Below are 20,666 nucleotides of genomic sequence, written 5' to 3'. Positions count from 1 at the left end.
GTCCTAAACACTCGTTTTGCACAGAGTGGCCCCGAACCTGCTCTTCTGGGGTCCCTTGGCGGCTGTCTCGACTTCCCCCCACAAGTACTTCTCACATTCATGCGAGCTCCCTCGCATGGTGAGAAGTACTTGCGGGTGCGCTCCTGTGATACAGCCGGCAGCTATAGCCGCTCACTGTATCACTCGGCCCCGCCCCGGCGCGGTGCGTTATTGGGTGTGAGTGACAGCAGCGCGAGCCAATGGCTGCGCTGCTTTCAATCCATCCACTCTAGCCAATTAGCGGCTAGGATGAGCAGCGAAGAGGATGTCGAGGCGAACGCGGGACTTTCAAGGGGTCAGGTAAGTAAAACGGGGGGGCTGGCACTGTCAGATGTTTTTTCACCTTAATCCATAGAATGCATTAAGGTGAAAAAAATATTTACCTATACAACAACTTTAAAGAGGAAGTAAAGGGGAAAAAAACACAACCTGCAAGGCAAAGGCATAATGAGCTAGTATGCATAGCATACTAGCTCATTATGAATAACTTACCTGAGAACGAAGCCCCCGAAGCGGACCTCCGTCTTATTCTTCGCCGCTGCTATGGATCTTGGAGCACGGGAGCCGAAACTCGCGGCATATCGCCACGATCTGCGGCCTGCCCAGTGAGCCTGCGCGCCGCTGTCTACGGCGCATGCGCCATAGACAGCGGTGACTGTCTTCTGGTAAATATCTCCTAAACCGTATAGGTTTAGGAGATATTTCTTGGACCTACAGGTAAGCCTTAATCTAGGCTTACCTGTAGGTCAAAGTGCTTTGTAAGGGTTTACAACCACTTTAAATTAACTTCTGCAAGTTACTAAAAAAGTGTCACAGGCCCAAACTCATCTATTATGAGAATGTTAGTATTTATTAAAAAGAAAATTGAGAATCTTGTACATAAAAGAAAAGATCATTGGCTGAAAATTTCTTAATAATTATGTAGCACCCTCCTCGATAAAGTACTTTTTGGCTCCACTGTAATCACTGGTGCAGTGTGTGATTGCTTTGGGCTATTCTAGGTTCCTCCAGTTGCAGGTTTGATTGTTTCTTCCTGCCTTCTGTAGAGTTCCAGAATATAGTGAGCTGGAAAGGCTAATCAGCAACCTGAATATTTATGTTGCCTCATCCAATCCCTAGGGGAAGGTGTCCAGCAGGTGGCTGGGGAGTGCATGCATATTTGGGGAACTCAGGCAGCCCTGTTCTTGTCCAGGAGAAGATGTTTCCAGCCCGAAGGGCTTCAGCTCTTCCAAGCAGCCCAGCTGAATTGCTGCCTGTGTTCACCAATGTCCTAGCTTCTGCTGAGCTGGGGGGTCTACTTGTTGAGGTTGGCTGCAGTTAATCAAGAGGATCTTGCTGAGGATCCAGTCTGGAAAGTTCACTAAGGAAAGTTTGTTGGATATTGGAAGGTGGCATTCAGGTATCCTGTGTGCAGGATTCTGATGACTGCTGCAACCCCTTGTGCATTATGGCTAAAGCTTGCCTGGCCTGGTGTCATGGTTATGCAATAGTTTGTCTGCTTACCTGTTCCCATGTGTTCATCTAGAGACCAGCCGACCCTCACCTGTCTGCTTTTGTAATCCATCCTCTGGCATGGCTCCACCCTAGCTCTTATCAGGGAGCCCTATATTAACCTGTGCACTGCAGGCCAACGCTGCTGATCAACCTTTGTGTGTTAGCTTCCTGTTGTGTGCTCTTCTGTTGTTCCGTTACCGACTTTGGCGTGTCCTTGACTATCCCTGTTTGCCTGTGATCCTGACCTTTTGGCGTGTCCCTGACTATTCCTGTCTGCTTGTGGCCCCGACCTTGGCTTTGTCCCTCACTATCCCTATCCTCCTGTGGGTGTGAGCTGGGGGACCCTGGGGGTCGCGACCTGGAGCCAGTTGCAGCCAAGTCCATCCTCCCCACTAGAGGCGCTGGTGAACACCTGCTGGCTCTTAGACTCCGCGCCCCAGGGAATCTTACGCTCTAACCCCAGTCGGATCTGTCCCCCATCTGCAGCAGTCAGCGGTAGGGTCCACAACCTTGCGGTGCACTCCTGATCTCTATGGTGTGCATCTGTCACCTCGCCTCAAGGTGACCTGACACCTGGGACATCGCATATGGTGATTCAATGCTGTCCATTTTTGGGCTACCACTAAAGGGACTGTTCCTAGGAGTAGCTACAGAGTGAAAAGTGTCCTTTTGTTACTGCTCAGGGTTTCTGGAGTATCCCATAACCCCCTAGGCCCAATCCCAGGTATTCAGCAATAAATTTGAAAGAAAAGCAACCCCTAACCTGTTTATTGAGCTTCAGGAGCAACTGTTGCTGTGTGTCTAACTGCTGCCTCACTAAACTGGAAAAGGAACCTGGGGCAATTCAGTTTTGGGGGTGGGCGCTTCAATTAAAACCTAGGGGAATGTTTTTAGTGCCTATGCCAGCCGGCTTTCAGCTTCAGTCAATGCCATCAGTTTGAGATACTTATGAGATCAACCAGAATTCACGGACAGGTGCGTTTAACTTGCAGTTGACATCCTTCTGAACTGCATTTGACTTTCTTCAAGCGTGATTTGCATTCTTGTAAACTTGTATTGGAATACAAAACCTGCTTGAAGCAAGCAACAGCCCATCACCACGGGCCTTTGAAGCTGTTCTCTTGGCACCAACTGGACTTCAAGCAAGTCTTTCTCTCTTTATCTCTGTTATATGGGAGATGAAAAAAATGTTGTTTCTAGAAGAAAGATAATTTTATTTGTGCTTTCAGTTCACTACACAGGAAATGACAAAGACATTGTATTTCTAGCAAGATCGACATATATTTTCCATACTTGAAGAAAATGTTCTTAGCCTGAAAAAAGAAAATGAATGCAACCACCACATTTGAAGATTGGTAAGCTGTAATATATCATTAGTTATTATTTAGATATGCTTTATTGCTATTAACCACCTCAGCTCCGGAAGGATTTGCCCCCTTAATAACCAGGCCATTTTTTGCGATACGGCACTGCGTCGCTTTAACTGACAATTGCGTGGTCATGCGACGTTGTACACAAACAAAATGTATGTCCCTTTTTTCCCACAAATAGAGCTTTCTTTTGGTGGTATTTGATTACCTCTGCATTTTTTATTTTTTGTGCTATAAACAAAAATAGCGACAATTAATAAAAAAAAAAAAACAACAATTTTGTTTTACATTTTGCTATAATAAACTCTTCATCACTTTAGTCTTTAATGTATTCTTCTACATATTTTTGGTAAAAAAAAAACCTGCAATAAGCGTAATATTGATTGGTTTACGCAAAAGTTATAGCGTCTACAAAATAGGGGAAATATTTATGGCATTTTTATTATAATTTTTTTTTTAATAGTAATGGCGGTGATCAGCGATTTTTGCAACATTGCGGCAGACAGATCGGACATGTTTGACACTTTTTTGGGACTATTGACATTTATACAGCGATCAGAGCTATAAATAGCCACTGATTACCGTATAAATGTAACTGGCATGGGAGGAGTTAACACTAGGGGGCAATCAAGGGGTAAAATGTTCCCCCTGGAGGATCCAGTCTGGAAAGTTCACTAAGGAAAGTTTGTTGGATATTGGAAGGTGGCATTCAGGTATCCTGTGTGCAGGACTCTGATGAGGTGTTTCTAACTGTGGAGGGAGTACAGAGACATTACTGTTCCTGATTACTAGGAACAGCAGATCTCTCTCTGCTTCCCTGATAGAACGGGGATCTGTCTGTTTACATTGACAGATCCCTGTTCTGTCTCTCTGAAGAGCGATTGCCGGTCACGGCAGACATCGTGGGGGCCGGCCGCGTGCATCGGCTCCGGCGTCGCACCACGGGCGTGTGCCGACGTACACCTATGGAGGTTTGTGCAGCCATGCCAACCTGACGTTGCATAACGACAGCAGCTATTCAGCAATGGGCTAAACTTATTAATATTATAAAATTCAATAACCAACACTTCAAAAATGTCTTAATAATTTTAATTTGGACATAAAAAACATATATACATATTCCAATCATTCGTTGGGCTTGATGCATGGGAAGTCAAGCTTGTACATTGTATTTGCTGAATATGTGTATTTCAGCATTCCCAAATGAGGGGCCGGGTGGGTCTCACACAGGCAAGGGGCCAACACAGTGGCTTAGTGGTTAGCACTTTTGCCTTGCATTACTGGGATCCTCAGTTTGAGTCTTGTTCAGGGCACTATTTTCATGTAGATTGCACATTCTCTCTGTGTTTGCGTGGGGGTACTCCGGTTTTCTCCGACACTCCAAAGACATGCTGGTCGGTTAGTTGGCTCCTGTCTAAATTGGCTTTAGTATAACATTCTTCTGAGTGCACCAAAGATATTTGCCTCAATAGCAGATACAGTACTTTGAGTCCCCATGGAGGAAGAGATATACAGTGGTACCTTGGATTACGAGCATAATTCATTGCATAAGAATGCTTGTAATCCAAAACACTTGTATATCAAAGTGTTTTTCTCCATAGAAGTCAATGGAAACTCAGATAATTCGTTCCACAGTGTCTTCTATTGTATGCAGTACCACATGTGGCCAGAGGTGGGGGGGGGCACTGGAGTCACTCAAAAACACTCAGACAGGCTAGAAAACAATCAAGAGTGTCACCGGCGCCCCCGCACCTCTGGCCAAATGAGGTAATGCAGACCGCAGAGGCCTGAATCCTGCTCGTTTTGCAAGCCAATGCTCGCAAACTGAGCCAGGATTTTTTCAAAATAGCGCATATTGCAAAACGCTTGTTAACCACGTTACTTGCAATCCAAAGTATTACTATAAAAAATAACAATAACCTTTACAGACAGAGTAATTGGTAGCAGCCCTATCTTTAAAGAGCTGTTACTATGCAAAAGGCATAGTCCACCCTTTGGAAAAAAAAAAAAAGATGAAATGCACCCACATTGATAAAAGAAAAAAAAATCTATTACTTTTTTGATTTGGAGCCTGTTGAGCAGTGGTAGTCAACCGGAAAAATATAGAGGGCCTCAAGTGCTGTCCCTGATACCTGCAGAGGGCTGCACCATACAGAGCATTTTTGTACCTCAGCACCCAAAACTTTGGTCCTGCTACGTTTTTTGTATTGCAGTACACATTGAAGGTGGAGTAAAATAGCCCTCAGCATTGGTGTCAGTGAGTGAAATAATAAATTCCCAGTATTGGTGTCAGTGGATGCAATGATAGCCCCCAGCATTGGTGTCAGTGAATGCTATAATAGCCCCCAATACTGGTGTCAGCAGGTGCAATAATAATGCCCCTGGTGTAAGTACAATCAACCCCCCCCCCACATTGTTGGTCGGTGACAGTGAAATTTAACCCTCCATACATGGTGGTCAGTGGCAGTGATATTTAACTCCCCCCCCCCCCCTCCTCTATCACTAACCCATCACAGCTCCTGCACCACTCTCTCTTCCCCAGGCTGGAATTTCCCTTGTACTCTGGGCAGAGATAACAGTACAGTCTCTCTCAATCAGTGACAGTGCTGGAATACAGAGCGCATTCTAGTACCCAGTTCCCCGCTGTCACTCTGAATTTTTTATGATGCCCAATAGCCTGTGAGCCACACGCAGATGGCAGATGGACTGCATGTGGAGCACTAGGGCTGTAGAGCATCGCAACCATTGTCAATGCAGGATGGAGGCATTGCACAAGTTCCTGCAGACTCTTCCCTCAGCCCCAGGTCTGTACGGTTGAATGGAATCATTATGAGGTTAGACAATGTTATCAATGGGCTACATTCACAGTCACACACTTGTGTGCTATTGAGATCTACAAGTCCCTCTGTAATGGTAGCATGTAGAACTTTTACTCATAGATCCCTAGAAAAGGATGATGCGAATGTATGAGGAGCCACACACAGCTGACAGCCCCGCTAAATTTTCTCAGGGCAATAGGAACTTTGCCCAGCCATGCAAAGTTCCTATTGCCCTGAGAGAAATTGGATCTATCTTCAGAGCAGGGTGGGTCTGCTGGGATAAAAAAAAAACTTATTGCCCTGAGAGAAGCTACATCTATATTTAGAGCAGGTTGGGTCTGCTGGGACAAGTCCCTATTGCCTTGAGAGACGCTAGATCTATGTTTGAAGCAAGTTGAATCTGTTGGTTGTATTGGGTAAAAACCTTATTGCCTTGAGAGAAATTAGACCTGTGTTAAGAACAGGTTGGGTCTGTTGGGGAAAGACCCTATTGCTCTGAGAGAAATTAGATCTATGTTCAGAGCAGGTTGGGTCTGCTTGGTAAAGACCCTATTGCCCTCGGAGAAGCTAGCTCTATGTTCAGAGTAGGTTGAGTATGTTGGGTAAGGACCCTATTGCTCTGAAAGAAATTAGATCTATGTTCAGAGCGGGTTGGGTCTACTGACACAAGTCATTATTGCCTTGAGAGAAGCTAGATCTGTGTATGGAGCAGGTAAGGTCTGCTGGATAAAGACCCTATTGCTTTGAGAGAAATTTTATCTATGTTCAGAGCAGCTTGGGTCTGCTTGGTAAAGACTCTCTTGCCCTTGGAGAAGCTAGCTCTATGTTCAGAGCAGATTGGTTATGTTGAGTAAAGACCCTATTGCTCTGAGAGAAATTACATCTATGTTCAGAGCAGGTTGGGTCTACGTGGACAAGTCCCTATTGCCTTGGGAGAAGCTAACTCTATGTTCTAACTATGTTCAGACCAGATTGGGTCTGTTTGGTCACTAAAAATTTGAAGCTGCTTACCACTTCCCAAAGATGTGGCCTACAATGTTCTACCAATAATATTTGTCAATTATCTGTAACTCTACTGAATGATATTCATGTGCTTCTATTTCTCAGAGCCTTCTCTCCACTAGATCCATGCGCAATGATGTCTATAAGACAAAACATTTTTTTGCTCACCTATGACCAACTGGTCTTCGCTTTTTCTTGTTATTTGATTGTATTGAGATGTGAACGGTATTTAGTGTGTCGTACATTTTATGTAAGCATAAGTCTCTCCAGTTTTCCCTGTGCAAGGAAGGATTAAAATCAATCTTTTGTGGACAATTGAGCTGTTTGAGGAAATGGTGCAAGAACACCACCAGAAGATGAACCAGGATAGGGAAGCTCACCTGCATGTAAAAGGAGCATAGAATCACAGATGGTATCTTCATTATGGATATCTATGAGCTTACAATACTGCTTATCTATACTGCCTCTTCAGTTGAACCTTCATTTTCAAACTTCTGTTGGTGCCATGGTGTCCCTTTTTTGAGGTTGTGCAGGACACTACACAGTACACTGCTTATGCCATTCAGTTTTTAACTGACACTCATGCAAAGATGGTTTCTAACAGGAGTCCTGGGTGATACCCTTCCTGACGAAGTTCCCTGCAGTGCTTCCCACCTATTTTTTTTTTTTTTTTTTTTGCATACGGTTGAATGGAATCACTTCAGATATACATGTGCATGAGATTTGCAGAAATGTTATAAACCATGAGAAACATAAGAAGTGACCTCTCGTAAAACATCAGGCCTACTATATTTTACAAACCTACGGTCCTTCTAAATGTTCCATGAATGTTCCGAACAATGGCCTGGCTCAATAGTTACTACACCCCTTGTTTTATAATTTAGTAATCTCCAGTTAATCACATCACCTGTCACTTTATTTGTAGTAAACCTCTCTATTTCGTGTGACATTAACACTGTGCTCCACATGTTGACATCGGTTATTTGAGCTACCGCTGAATGTTCTTCGCCAACAAAACTACTCCCAATAACTATACTCATTGGTACAAAATCTGTCAACCCTTTCTGTACATCTTCACTTTGATACAGTTTTCCATTGAGCCAGAACAGTAGTCTTCCAGAATCTGAATCAAATGCCACACATATACTCCTCCACTTGTTAGCATCCACGTTCGGGAAGTGGAAGCTCATTTGCAGATCTTCATAAAAGATCAGTAAGTCGGCTCCAGTGAAGGTGCTTGGGTTGGCATCAAGCAGCATGGCGAATTTATTCATGTTGACCATATCGAAGAGTTTGAACATTAGCATGTTCTCCGTGAGATTTGTACATGTTCTCAGGCACAAAGTGAATGCAGTGAAGGTCTCAAATGTTTCGGGTGAAATTTCTACTGGTCCACTATCTTTCCGGTAGAAGGAGAAGGCTTTTCCTTTCATATCTGTGTAAGAAACAAGATGACAACTAGTAAACAGGTGTCTGTGAAAGGGAACAATTTAGTGTTGAAAATATTTTTATTGGTGCTTTTCAAGAAAAAAACATGAGATAAATGTATGCAAAGAACAGTAACAGAAATACATTTACGAGAGGCCAGTCAACGACTTTCGTCCATAGCTGGTCCCCGTCAGTAAGCTTGGAGAATTGGGAAGAGAACCTATTCTCTGATCCATGAGGTTATACCAATGAGAGATGCTCAGGGGTTTCTACATGAGGCAATGGGTAATAAATAACATAAAGGAGACAGAGAGAAGCGAGGAAAGAGAAGAACAAAACAAAGAAGGAACAAGGTGGTAGGGGGGTGAACAGAACAGCAGGGAGGAAGGAGAGTAGAGGGATGGGGAGAGGGGGTAAGGGTTATGTACAGGGGGGTAGGGTAAAAGGGAGCCCAGAGTGTCCCTATGTGTTCGAGATTTTGTTCAACAAAGTGTCAGAGGAGGAGAAGCGGAGCCAGATCGACCATTGGGTTATAAATTTGGTGTATGTGTCATTGTCCAATGCCAGCATCTCCTCCATTCTCATGGTATCATTCATAATTGATACCCACCGTGACAATGGGGGAGTATTCTTTTGTCTTCCAATAAGCGGGTATCAGTTGCCTAGCAGAGGACATAAAGAAACAAAGCAATCATTGCCTCTGCGATTTTATAGACCCGGGCAGTATGGAGAGTAATGCAATTTTCGGAGAAATAGGAACTGGTCTATCAGCTATAAGATTATAACATTCGAAAACCTGTGTCCAGAAGGGGCGGATCCTCTCACAGTCCCACCAGACATGCATATATGTTCCGACTGAGGTTTCACAGCGGCAGCAAGTGGCTGGTGCAGACGGGAAGATTTTTTTTGCAAAGTTGCAGGGTCTGTGTACCATCTGGACAAGAGCTTGTAGTTCTTTTCTTGAGAGTAGCAGGAGATGGTTGACTTATGCGTGAAATGAAAAGAGGTTTGCCATTCCGGCACAGAGATGTCTTCACCCAGGTCCGCAGACCACATCCTAGTGTAATGCGGGAGTTGATCTTGTGCTAAAGTCTGCAGTAGGTTATATAAGGAGGAAAGGAGGTGTTTGGGAGTTTCTGAAAGCGAACATATTTCCTCAAAGCTGGTAAGCTTGCGATGTATTTGAGAGGAGGAGTGTAGGTGTTTGGTAAATGTGGACATATGTAAGGCTGTGAGCCAGTCTCCAGTGCCTGCCGGAGGGACCGGAGTCCACTGTGAGGAGTGTACAAATGTGTAAGCTTGTGGCCACTCCGTGCGTTTAAAGGACCCTAGGGAAGCTGCCCCATGTACCTTGTGGAAGAGCGAGATGGACAAAAAGGGACGTCAGGGGGCCTGGGTCAGAGGAGAGGGTGATGTTAAGTCCTTTCCTATGCCATAGCTTCAAGGAGGCCAAAGTCGGTGGGGATAAGGATGTCAAGCGAGTGTAGTTTTGTTTGTAACCCCATAAAAGAGCCCGGAGTCTGCAGGAGAAAGGTCTTGTTCAACGGTCACCGAAGAGGGCGGGGGAACCATTCTATGATGCGAGCCATATGGGCAGCTGTATGGTAGGTCTCAAAATCAGGGAGAGCTGTTCCTCCCATTGTCTTCGGAAGCGTAAGCAATTTAAATTTAACTCTGGGAAGTCCCCGGTTCCACATCAATCTGGTGGCTAGTAAGCGCAGGGAGGTAAAAAATGATTTGGGGACGTGGATGGGAACCGTTTGGAATAAATACAGGAATTTGGGTAAGGTGTCCACCTTTAGGGTATTGATCCTTCAGAACCATGACAATGAATACCCACCCCACTCCTCGAGGTCTTTCCGTATTCGGGAGAGTAGAGGAATATTGTTTAGGGAGAACAAGTTAGCTAGATTTGAGGGTATAATGATCCCTAAGTAAGAAATCCCCTTGGTCTGCCATCTAAAGGAGAAATTAGATTTTAGAAGGGACAGGGTGGAGGGGGTGAGGGATATGTTAAGGGCTTCCGTCTTAGTTATATTAATCTTAAAGTTACTATGGGTGCCAAAACGTTGGAATTCCCTAAGCAGGGATGGCAGTGAAATGTGTGGATTCTGGATATACACTAGGAGGTCGTCGGCATACAGGGAAAATTTGTGGTGTGCAGATGGAGTTTGAATACCGAGAATGGAGGGGTTTTGACGTATGGCGCAGGCCAGATGTTCAATTATGATGACAAAGAGGAGGGGGGACAGGGGGCAGCCCTGCCTGGTGCCATTTGCAATGTCAAAGGGAGCCGATGTGGTACCGTTGACTAGGACCGTAGCAGAGGGTCGGGAATATAGGGACATAACTTTAGAGATGAAGGGAACCCAGAGGCCCAGCTGTTCTAGGGACAGCTGTAGAAACCTCCAGCTGACCCTATCGAAGGCCTTTTCAGCGTCGAAAGATAAAAGGCAGGCTTTCAGGCCTTTACGTTGGATCAGGGATATAAGGTGTATCGTTTTGGTGGTGTTGTCCCTAGCCTCTCTACCAGGGACAAACCCCACTTGATCACTATGGATAATTGTAGGTAGTAGAGGGGACAAACGGGTAGCTAGAACTTTTGCGAATAACTTAATATCTATGTTAAGTATGGAGATGGGCCTATAGCTGCTGCACTGGGATGGGTCCTTGCCTGGTTTAGGGATAATAGAGATGTTGGCAGATAAAGATTCTTTGGAGGGGAGGTTGAAACTGTCCACCGAGTTAAAGGCCTTTGTCAGAAGGGGTGCAAGTTGGGGGGCAAAGGTTTTGTAAAACCGGGCCGTAAAGCCGTCAGGACCCGGGCATTTGCCCACTTTAAGGGCTTTGATGACCTGTAAGAATTAAGAGGTAATCAGGGGCTAATCAAGCGCTGTCGCATCCGCTTTGTCAACAGTAGGTAGGGCAGTCTCCAGAATATAATCTTGTGTAGGGTCGGGAGAGGGGAGGGACCGATCGGAAGGGGTTGCGCGCAGAAGGTTATATAGCTGTGAGTAGTATTGCTTGAAGGATGCAGATATCCCAGAGGTGTTAAATGTTTTCGTTCGATCCGGAAAGGGAACAATTTAGACAGCAGAATCAAAAGTTTTGGTGTCCACTTAGGGCCGGTTCACACAGCGGGCGATGCGAGGCGACACGACTCGCCTCGCTCCCGCAAGTCGCCCCCGTTATGTACAATGGAACCGTTCTGAGAGGAGCGACTCGAGTCGCTCCGACTCAGAAAAAAGGTTCCTGTACTACTTCTGGGCGACTTCGGGGGCGACTTGCATTGACTTCTATACAGAAGTCCTCTGCAAGTCACCGCTGAGGTCGCCGCAGGTCGCGGCGAGGCAAGTCGGAGACGCCTCGCCGCGCCTGTAGTGTGAACCGGCCCTTACAAATTACCATCCAAGATTTTCAATATTTGAATATTTGGATAACTACTTGTGCTTGAAGTAAAGCTTTTCTTTGCCCATGCAGGGGAAGCCACAGGTGAAAATAAAGCATAATTTAACCTTTTTTTTTTTTAATCAAATGTAGATTGACAAAATAATTCATGCTGGAATGGGGGATGAATTGTACAAAGTCTTTTTTTTTCGCTATGGTTGCCACCTCATCCCTTTACATCTGAACACATCTTAATTACACAGGTTATATGGTTGATTAAGGTGGTAATTAAACTCACTTGGTGCCTTATCTGCATTTAATTCGCCTCAGAACCTGTGTAATTCATATGTGTTTGGGTTTAAAGGGATGAGATGGCAATTCTATTTTGCGCTCTGTTTACACTGCCCTCAAATCTCCAAGGTTGCATTCTTGAACTTCCAGGCTGGGTCATTTGTGCTTATGTGCATTCCATTGCTCCCTGAGACCACATTTACCATGAGGCCTTGCACTCACTTAATTTGCATATGTGCTTCATGGATGTCATGCCGCGTACACGCGATCGGAATTCCGGCCAGAAAAAGACTGATGAGAGCTTTTCATCGGAAAATGCAACCATGTGTATGCTCCATCGGAATTTAGCTGTCTGAATTTCCACCAGCCAAACATTGATAGCATGTTCTCAATTTTCCAGACGGAAAAACTTTCTATCGGTAATTCCGATCATGTGTATGCAATTCTGAAACGCCAAAAATCACGCATGCTCAGATTCAACTACGAGACAGAAGCTTTTGGCTACTGGCTATTGAACTTCCTTTTTCTAGTCCCGTCGTACGTGTTGTACGTCACCGCGTTATAAATGATCGGAATTTGATGTGTAGGCAAGGCAGCTTGAGCCGAATTCCGTTGGGAAAACCATCAGAGCTTTTTCCAACGAGAATTGCGTTCATGTGTATGCAGCATCAGTCTTTATCCCTGCTGCCCAACTTGCAGCCCTCTGGGCCCCTGCAGACACTAATTAATCTGTGTTTCCTTATTGCCCTGTTATAGCTGTGAGTTTTAGTATTTTTTAGCATTTTATTGGAGCATGTCCTCAGTCTCCAGCAAATCCTATAGCATGTATACAGTTTGACTATCTCCTGCAGCAGGGATATGAAATTAGCGGACCTCCAGCTGTTGTAAAACTACTAAGTCCCATCATGCCTCTGCCTCTGGGTGTCATGCTTGTGGCTGTCAGAGTCTTGCTATGCCTCATGGGAATTGTAGTTCTGCAACAGCTGGAGGTCCGATAATTGGATATCCCTGTCCTACAGCATATTTACGGTCCCTGGCCATCTTTAATCCTTGTATAACACTTGCAATTTCTGACCATCTCTTGTATCATGTCTGCAGTCTGTTACCATCACTAGTATCATGTCTGTAGTCTCCGACCATCTCCTCTACTGTGTCTGCAATCACTGACCATCTGTCTCTAGTATAATGTTTGCAGTCTCTGACCATCTTTTGAATCATATCAACAGACTTTAGCCATCTCTTATATTATAGCCACAGTCTCTGACCATCTCTTGTATCATGTCCATAGTCTTTGACTATATCTTGTTGTGTGCCTGCTGGCTTTGACACTGATTATTCATTGAATTTAATGTGCAGCCCTTTGGTGATGTCGAGCCGGCTGTAGACTTTCTGACCCTAATAGAGGTGGGGCCTAGTGTTGGATTATAAAAGGCTTTTTAGGCCAGGCCAAGAGTTCCATGAGTGAGGCTATTCCCCTGAAGGGTCCAGGAAGAGGTGTACTTATGGAAGAGGTGACTGTAGAGAATACTAATGACCCTGGGTAGAAGCAGAGACTGTCAGAGGGAGATGGCTGCTTAAAGTGCTGCATATGCTTTCACACGTGACTACTAAAGATTGTCCACTAAATGTGACTGACTATGTCGAGTGACTGAAGAATATGTATCAATGTGATGCGACTGTTATGCCATTCCTGACTACCATCAGTAAAGTGCAGCAAATCAATTCATGTGTGGACATTCCTTCCTTGGAATATAAAGGTCAAAAGCCGGGAATGTTGTATGGAGGCCTCTGGCATGGAGTGTGGCACAATATGGCGGAGGGTACGGCTTCAGCAAGAGGGGCAGTGTTCTAGCAGGACAGTTGGGACAAGGACTTGTGCTCTTGGTGCCAACTCTAGCCAGTCACAAAGGTTGAAAAAGAACAACTAGCAAATTAGATAAACAGTGTTAATGTTTGCTGATTGCTGCTCAGGCACCCATTGCAGACATATTGGGTGGGAAGAGAGTCCTTAGCCTTGTGTAAGCTTGTGTAAATCTTAACCACTTGTCGACATAGTGGCACAGGTGCGCGAAACCACGTACCTGTACGTCACTTCGTCATCGGCGGCTAGCGGGCACGCTCCAATGGACCCGATGTCCGCCGGTGGCCCGCGATCGTGGCACGGAGAGGCAGAATAGGGAGATGAAAACAAGGCATTTCCCTGTTCTGCCTAGCAACGTGACAGGGATCTACTGATCCCAGTGATCCTGAGCAGTGATCTCTGTCATGGTCTAGTTAGAAAACGCTGAGGGAACAATAGTTAACCCCTTGATCGCCCCCTAATGTTTAGCCCCTTCCCTGGCAATGACATTTACACAGCAATCAGTGCATTTTTATAGTCCCAAAATAGTGTCAAAATGGTCCGATCTGTACACCGCAATGTAACAGTCATGATGAAAATCGAAGATTGCCGCCATTACTAATAATAAAAAATGAATAATAAAAATGCCATAAATCATTCAACATTTTGAGGATCATACCTTTCATAATACAAAGGTACACTGTGTAGTGGCAGAACCCTATAGATTGGTTTAACCTGTAAAATAAATACAACTTATAAAGGGTATTTTGTTGCTTAAAAAACGGATGGCTGTATATACTGTTCTTCTAATGCTTTCAGATTTACTAGTATGTATTTTTGGCTAAATCTAAAAAAGATTATGCCAACAGTCAAATAATAAGGCAGTTTTGTCATGGAATGGATAAGAAAAGCAATCGGAAAAGAGAAGAAAAGATGCATCAGCCAGAAGACTGAAGTCCAAAAGAAATCTGAGAGTTGCCTGCCCATGGCAAAATGCTGCACATCACCAACTTTATACCATCTTCTGGAAGTCAAATGACCATCTGTAAACTTCTATGTAGAATAGATGTCTCCCGAAGAAGGATAAGCAGAGAGACATCTGCCTATTACCATATTACTGGCACCCAATGCTATTTGTTGTGTGACTTGGCCAACAGACAGAAGTAGTGTTTATTGAGAAAAGGCCAGGTCATAAAAGAATCTTCCAACAAGCACTTGCCTTTAGGGTAGCTATAAATCTGGATAGAGACATTTATAGCTACTTTAGTTCATGCAGCAAAAATGCTATATTTAAATCTAATAATTTGAATATTTCTGTACAAATAAACTATATACTGTACTTCTATAAACTTCAATTTCCAGTATGGAACAAAAAGAAAATACGGAAAAAAAAAAAAGCAAACTTAATTTCCCACATCATATTTATACAAATATTCCAAACACCTTTACACTTTTACAAACTAAAATACACCTACCACCTTCAATAATTACCCCAAAAGACAGGATAGCTATACAATGGTCTATCTATATCTCCATCATGGCAGGTTGTGTACTGGGCTTCCAGTTTAGACCTGTCTTTCAGGAGGCTGGAGCACTGTCATTAGAAGGAATTACTATTCTTATCTAAGACACCAGCTACCATTCCTCAAAAATCAATTACCAAAAGGAGTGGACAAGATGCTCATCCAATCATCTACCACTGTTACAACGGGTAGTTCAGGGGGTCAAGAACTGGAGTTAACATGCAGACAAGTCCAAAAGCTCATTGTCAGGTCACCTGAGACCAGAGGTGACAGATGCACTCTGTAGGAGTCGGAAGTGCACCGCTAAGGTAATGGACCTTAGGACTGACTGCTGCGGATTTTACCCAGGGAGATTCAGGATGCAGGTCTACTGGATCACTAACACAGATCCCAGTGGGAGCTAGAGCATAGATTCCCCAGGGTGTGGAGTCTAAGAGCCAGCAGGTGTTCACCAGAGCCTCCAGTGGTGAGGATGGACTTCGCTGCAGTCTGACTCCAGGTCGCGGCCCCCAGGGTCTCACAGCTCACGCTCACAGTAGACTACAGGAGAAGGAAGGAGCAGGCTGGAACAACAAAGATAGTAAAGGGATAAGGCAGAGGTCAGGGCAACTAGCAGCCAGGAACAACAGAGTACACGCCAAAGGTTCAGGGTCACAGGCAGACAAGGTTGGTCGGGGACATGCCAAAAGGTCAAGGTCACAAGCAGACAGGAATCGTTGAGAACACGCCAAGGTCGGTAACAGAGACAAACATAGAGCACACGGCAAGCAAGAAACAGCCAAACACACAGTGAATACACAATGGTTGATCAGCACCGCTGGTTTGCAGTGCACAGGTTAATATAGGGTTCCCTGATAGGGTCTGGGGTGGAGCCATGCTTAAAGGAGAGGTTATAACACCACCAGGTGGAAGTGGCTGGCCTCTTAGTCTGAACACATGAGGAGCCAACTGGTCTTCACCAGGGACCCCCTAATGGGTGTCATGGTTATGCAGTAATCTTCCTCTGTTTGCTTACCTGACTTGCTGCTTTCTTCCGGAATGGTTCATCTTCCTCCGAGTCGGACTGCAAAATAAAATGACAAAAGAACAAAATTACTGATAAGATCAGATTAAGCCTCGTAGCAGAAACAGAACACGCAATGACTTTCCAAACACAAAAATTACATTGGCAAGGCTGAAGGGTCAATGTAGTTGGCACAGGCGGTCCCATGTATATTCACATTATCAGCTGACTCTTTAATGGATAACTGTACTTCTGTCTCACGTTAGCAATGGTTGAGATTTTCTTCACACACGCCCAGAAAAATTCGGAGGGACCGGACAGGAGAATTAGCAGCCGTGGCAGTGCAGCTCCTACAGTATGGACCTGGCAGGAGCATGCACAGCTAAGTAGGGCCTGGCAGGAGCATGCACAGCTAAGTAGGACTCAATCACACCGGGTGAAAAATCGATCAATGCAAGCTCTACACATGGACACTGAGAAAGCAATTGCTCTCTATGGGCCCTTGTCACATCAAACAAGTCTGTAGGTATGCAGTGCATAAAAATGCAGCACGTCAGCATTTCTTGGCAATGCAACACACAAACACTTTGCAACCTGTTATTGTAAAAATTTTAAAAAGTGATGGTGAGGTCTTTTTTGATTTTGTAATAATAATCCAGATAAGACTTTTTTGCTCTGTTCAACGATATTGCACAGAAAGATCACTTGCCTCCTCTTCTGGCACTATCCACTTTCGCTCTCCATTGGTGCTGTAGTAAGCTAGGTGCTGAAGAAGCACCCCCTCCGGGCAATGCTGGATCCACTGGATGGGCGAGAATCTGAAATGTGCAGATACCACCTTCAGGTAATCAGGACTCAAATTGGAAGAGGGGGGGGGTGCGCTTTAAAGAAGCCCCTGCATACCTGGTCATGTGCCCAGCACATTTGATACTCAACCCCCCGAACGGATCCAGTGCTGACCAGCTGAGATCCTCATCTCTTCTGGAAGTGCTTGATCCGATGCCGCTGTAAGGACATAATCGGCGACCCATCACAGTTTGCTACGGAAGTGACGTTCCGTCGCCGCCATCTTGCTACACCCCACACTCATCCACAGCAAGGATACACTAAGAAGGGGGAAAGCGGACATGTTGTTACACCCACCGGAGTTTTGCATTTAAGACGTATTTATAAACAGTAAATGAGTTTCTATAGTGAAATACGGTACTTAGAACTCCGTCTGACTGCTTAGATGTTGAATTTTAAAAGCAGTGAATTTCTGTCAGATTAGCAAACCTGTGAGATGAGCGGGGTTGCCACTGCTTTTAAAATTCAAGATCCAAGTCGTCAGACGGAGTTGTAAGTTTATTTCACTATAGAAACTCACTTTACTGTTATAAATACATGTAAAATGCAAAAACACCAGTGGGTGTAACAAGATGTCCGCTTTCCCCCTTCTTAGTGTAGGTTTACTGTGGACGAGTGTGGGGTGTAGCAAGATGGCGGCCACGGAGCGTCACTTCAGTAGAAAACTGCGATGGGTCACCGAATACGTCGTTACACCACCATGTTTTGCTATGTCATCAACGATTGGTGATCAGTGGCAAGAACGTTCCATACATTGGTGATCAGTGGCAAGACAGATGACAACCTATCTGAGGAACATTCTTCCCACTGACCACCAATGTAAGGGACATTCTTCCCACTGACCACCAATGTAAGGGACATTCTTCCCACTGACCACCAATGTAAGGGACATTCTTCCCACTGACCACCAATGTAAGGGACATTCTTTTCACTGACCATCACACTAAATGTATTCCAAGTTGCAGATACAGCAATATAGGGGGATCAGTTCCTCTAAATGCCACCCCCACCACCCCTTCCCCAACCTTCTACTGCCTAGCCCCTCCCGAGAGCTCCCCAAGCCCACCCTCACAGTACTTCCAGCTTCCCCTCCTCTCCTGCCGGGGATCATTTCAGGACGGAGAGCTTGTAAGGGCTGGTAAACAGGTTATCTACTGGCTTCTTTGCCAATAGTGCAATCACTACCTGCAGAGAAAAACAGAATGTAGTATAAACCTAACCAAATTGACGTTCCCTTTCATACTATACTAAGAGCGTACAGCTGTGCACACTGCTGGCATGAGAGTGCTCTGGCCCCCAAAAGTTCCTAGTCTCTAAACAACCAGGTCATGCGATCTGGTGGGTTAGTTGGAAACCAATCGGCATGGCTCTAGACCAGGACAGGGGTCTCCAAACAAAGGGCCAGTTTACTGTCCTTCAGACATAAGGGGGGGGGGGGGGGGGCGGATTGTGGCCAGTGGAGGTGGAAAATGACCCAGGCCAACATCAATGAGAATACACATGGCCTCGGGGTTTATGATCAGTAGTGCCCCACCATTGGCATTAGTGGTAGTAATAGTACCCCATCATTGGTATCAGTGTGAGATATAGTGCCTCATTGTTGGTGCCAGTGGGAGGAATATTGCCTCATATCATTGGAAGGGCATAGTGCTCCAAGGGTCGGATAAAGGCTAGCAAAGGGCCGCAGGTTGGAGACCTCCACTCTAGATCATACGACCACCAGGTGAGCTATGACTTGGTGAACACATGAGCTTGGTTGGTAAACAAACCCATTTGTTCTAGTGGAGACCACTGCTAAGGCTCTGATGAAGAGGGTCCTCCCTCGTAACGTGTAAGCCACTTGAGATACCATCTGGATCCTCCTATACACCCAGTGCCAGGTTGAAGGATGTCTAGAAGACACAGCTTCAAAACTCTTTGAGCAATGTCAAGCCTCTTTTAAACATTTCTTTGTGAGCACGACTTTTGTTTTTACTCATTAAATATATTTTATCTCTGGTAATGCACAAGGTCGGTGTGCCCTTCCTGCACGTTTCAGCTCCAAGGACACCCATTATTCTGAGGGCATCAAGACCTTTGACTTTCAACAAGGGTTTAAAGGTTTGGCTACACCACGTACTTATGGACTAGGTTCCTGGGTGCAGATCGTTTTGTGTTCCAGCTGTCAACCATGGTTGAGCTCAGTAGTGTTCAGATACGAATCCCAACCCGCCTGAGCTATCCTGCCAGGGAGCAGGACATGTCTACCTGAAAGCCTCCACCACGTACGATAGGTTGGCTCTCGCTGTGGAGAGCCAAAGTTAATTCTCCCCGTCATGCTAAGAGTGCACACTGCCAACCACGAGAACGTGCGACTCCCCAAAGGCTCCTGGTCTCTACTAACCAACCAGATCATGAGATCGGGTGGACTAGTTAGAATCCAATCAGCAGGACTCTAGATCAGTGATGGAGAACCTTGGCACCCCAGATGTTTTGGAACCACATTTTCCATGAAACTCAAATACACTGCAGAGTGCAGGAGCATCATGGGAAATGTAGTTCCAAAACATCTGAGGTGCCAAGGTTCCCCATTACTGCTCCAGATCATGTGATCACCAGGCCATCTGCGACTTGGTGATCACATGAGGTTTGTTAGTAAACAAACCCATGTTGAGCTCAGTCCTGAGACGTCTTAGGAAACGGTCACTGCAGGCAGCCAATCATAAGTGGCTGATGCATTTCCCACCCCGATGCCACACATGTACAAGGGGTGCGAATACCTGAATGCCTCCTCCACTTACGATTGGCTGTCCACAGAGACAGTTTTTTTGGCAGGTTGGGACTCTGAACACTCCTGAGCTCATCCCTACCGTCAGCGTATCTCTTTCTCTGTGCACTTACTGTGAAAGGAAAAAAAATAAAAATAAAGCTCACACCACCCACTGATATCTGAAGCCTCATTGGTCGACACCGCCAATCTATATCGGAATACTCACATCTCCACCGCGGAGCTCCGGGACGCTGATCCTGACTGGCTCCGATCGCTTCCTCGGCTTGGAGTTCCCCAAGCTCTCGCTCTCCGGGGGTGCAAGGTTCAGCCCGTGGCTGGGGGGTTTGGAAGTCGGCATACGTGGCTCAGCTGTGGAGGGGGAATGTTCATTGCCGGCAGCAGGCCCAACCCAGCCTGCGGAGGTGGGAGGTTCAAATCGTGACCGCCCATCGGGGGAGGCAACTTGAGACCAGAATGCGGGGAGGGAGATTCATTCCGTGCCCGCCTTGCTGGGGAGGGTGGCTCATGCCGTGTGCGTTCTGGGGAGAGGGCATGTGTTGTCCGGAGCCACCCTGGGGTGGTGGCAAATTCAGTCCTGAAGTGCCGGGGTGATAGGTTCATATTTGGGCTGCCAGGGGGAGGGGGGCATACCAGGCCCGCTGTGCGAGGGGTGGAGGTTCATTCCTGTGGACCCCTGGGATGGGGGCAAGTTCATAGCCTGGCCAGCTTGGGGCGGGTGTAGGTTCATGCCCGATGCCCCGCTGCTGTGGGGGAAGGTTCATTCCTGATGAACCTTGTGGCAGGGGGCAAGTTCATCCCCGCTGCCCCTTGCGGCGGGGGAAAATTCATCCCCGATGCCCCTTGAGCGGGGGGGG

General features: G+C 45.8%; 1 long non-coding RNA gene across 1 annotated transcript; it reads right to left on the bottom strand.

The window, feature by feature from the left end:
- Positions 1-3,976: 3,976 nt before the first annotated feature.
- On the bottom strand, positions 3,977-20,660 carry LOC143973444 (uncharacterized). The gene is made up of 3 exons (XR_013272038.1): positions 20,018-20,660; positions 16,209-16,256; positions 3,977-8,159 (listed from the first exon to the last, which is right to left on the bottom strand). It is a non-coding gene; the product is annotated as an uncharacterized LOC143973444 (long non-coding RNA).
- Positions 20,661-20,666: the final 6 nt, after the last annotated feature.

The sequence above is a fragment of the Lithobates pipiens genome, unplaced genomic scaffold (genome assembly GCF_037356315.1).
Source record: "Lithobates pipiens isolate NorthernLeopardFrog02 unplaced genomic scaffold, aLitPip1_a1.2 Scaffold_82, whole genome shotgun sequence".
NCBI classification, from domain to species: Eukaryota; Metazoa; Chordata; class Amphibia; order Anura; family Ranidae; genus Lithobates; species Lithobates pipiens.
Note: the sequence above shows the minus strand (reverse complement) of the source record. Positions and strands in the feature narration are given on the sequence as shown.